This window comes from Macadamia integrifolia, unplaced genomic scaffold (assembly GCF_013358625.1).
Source record: "Macadamia integrifolia cultivar HAES 741 unplaced genomic scaffold, SCU_Mint_v3 scaffold805, whole genome shotgun sequence".
NCBI lineage: Eukaryota > Viridiplantae > Streptophyta > Magnoliopsida > Proteales > Proteaceae > Macadamia > Macadamia integrifolia.
The window spans coordinates 130,955-133,461 of NW_024870540.1; the positions used below are offsets into that span (position 1 = coordinate 130,955).

The window sequence follows — 2,507 nt, forward strand, 5'->3', positions numbered from 1 at the left end:
GGAGGGGGAGGGGGAGGGGGAGAACCAGTAGGAAAGTGACAAGAATGAGTGATGGATTAGTTTATTGTCTCCTGTTGGTTTGAAGAATTTAGCAATTTAGCCGTAGGTTTATCACACATGATTCTCGTACACAGGTCTTCTTTTCCCCCTTGAAATATTTTGAAGAACATTGCTTATATGGGTTTTGAACCCATCTTCACTAGCATGCAAATATATATCTTCCCCCTTTACCAATGGAGCAAACCAGCTGAAATTACCAGCCACCATTACTGTAAATATGTGCAGGGAACTAGTCTCATGTTGTTCATTTATAAACTATATTCTCATGTGTAAAATATAATTCTTTTTCCTCCTTTACTTTGAATGGAAAACCTGTGCATTGAAGTGGGGGCTCCTGTAAAACTGCTTTGGTAGATTCCATAATCAATAATCTACCTTCTCTTTCCTCATGTTCCGAGATTTGCTACATTGATGGAAATCCTATATGTTTTGTCTAATACTGTTTATGTTCTTGCATATTCTGATTGAGAGAACATTATGAGGTATAATGAGATGTCATTTAACAGTACAGTGTGTGTGACCTGAGAAGAATAAGTGACAACCCAGACCAAAGTTAGCTTTGTATGGAACATTCTCAAAAATTTCATTCAGTACTGTAGGACTCCCTTTCCATTCAACATAACGTCCCTTGTGTGTAATACATTGATTAAAAGTCAAAAACTCGAATTTTATTGGTTGGTTTTCTGATTAAACTTTTCAACTACGGTGTTGCTCCTGTAACTAGGACTCCGGTGTTGATCAGATTGCAGCCCAATCACACTATCTCCTTATCTGAATTCTTAGTTTGGAACTGTTGCTGCCGAGAATCTGTACAATCTTGAACGTCGGTCCTGCAATAACACAGAAGACAGAGAGGCCAGGAGGTGGCTCCGGGATTAATCTTCCAACACCCAAGTTAGATACCTGTGCAACAGTATTCTGATAGCAATGGCAAGTGAGTTGAACTTTCCTGTAGCTACCCTCTTGATACTCTCTTATAGGATCGGATCCCGTAGAGTCCTATTAGGAAACGTCCGTCTGCTTCTGATGAACTTGGGGCGGTTTGGTAGGACTCCATCCTGCACGTTTTCCTCCTCTTATGGGGAATATTTCTTTTTTAGGTATTAGTCCTATTACGATTCTATTACTGGAAGAGGACTCAAGTCTCCTTTTTATCCCGGTATCCGAAATCTTGGGCTTCCTGAGGTGTTCAAACTCCTTCTGTATTTAGATACATAACTGGATGCCACATGTCCATATCTCGTTGGCGGTCAATTGGTGCGTATCAGGAACCACGGGGCCAATTCATGAAGATAAGGCCGAGCTTCTTGGGTCAGCGTTAGTCATCATCTAATTTTTAAGTTTGATACACACACAGTACCACATCTTCAAGGTTGAACAATTTTATTACTTGATACATCCACATAACAAAATTATTTTACCTTGGGAAAAACTCTACTCCAAAAATACAGTTATAAGGACAACATTCACCTATTATGATGTAGGCTGTTCTTTATTTTTTTGTTTTTTTGTTAATGAGTTTAGATGCTAACAGGTGATACTGGACATGCAAATGATCAAATGCCATTCCCAGTCAAGATGAGCAGTACACTAAGAGAGGATTATGGCTCTTTATTATTATTTACTGAAAAACATACGATGATCATCTGTCAGTATTCAGTAAGATTTCAATTTGTATATCCTGACCTTAAGCCTGCTACAAACATATCAAAATTGCCCAGAACTCCACGCTGTATGTGCCATAACCATCATGTATCAGTTGACATTTAAAACAGATTTCTTCAGTCAGTGGTTGTTATATATATCAGTACTCTGTAAGGATGAGGAGGAACCAGAGTGATGTATCCATGTTGGATCGGTGCTCTGTAAGAATGAGGGAGGAGGAACCGCAGTTAGTGATGTGTTATAGTTTCAATTCCTTCGACATGGGGAATTGGACATTGAAAAAAATAAATAAATAAGAGTGACATATCTGCATGACATTGATCCAGTCACCTGATTCAGCATATAAATGAAGCAATTGTGCCCAGTTGTATTTCCTAAGGTCAATGGAAATGAACTCCAAGGATCCTAATACGTCTATGTGCTAAGCTAGTCCCAAGATGCTGCTATACCCAATCAATTGTTCACCACTGGACCCGGGTTGGGTCGGATTGCGTTGCTTTGTGCGTTAGTTTGATTTTCTGAAACTTTGTCCCTTTATTTATTAATTTTTTTTTTTTTAACATTTTGAGAGAGAGAGGTTTAATTCCAAAACTTAAGGTTGAACTTGGCTTGGATTCTATACCTCTACCTTTCCCAAGTTGCGGCGACATGAGCACAGAGGATATAATGGTGCCAAGAACAATATCATATTTTGAGAATGCCACCAAACACAATTTTGTAGATAAAAGCTAGAAAGGTTCTTACATCTCTGTTTTAGATATCAATTTCATTTTTATTTTCAA

The 2,507-nt window shown here is 38.5% G+C and overlaps 1 protein-coding gene across 2 annotated transcripts in view; it reads left to right on the plus strand.

Annotated features, from left to right (window-relative positions):
• Positions 1-2,100, plus strand: part of LOC122069999 (UPF0161 protein At3g09310) — an 8,153-nt gene extending 6,053 nt beyond the window's left edge. Inside the window, exon 7 of one of the 2 annotated variants that reach the window (XM_042634102.1) lies at positions 785-2,100. The gene's annotated coding sequence lies outside the window, so the exon portion shown is untranslated. The remainder of the gene's footprint in view (positions 1-784) is intronic. The other variant, XM_042634103.1, reaches the window with a different exon arrangement.
• Positions 2,101-2,507: the final 407 nt, after the last annotated feature.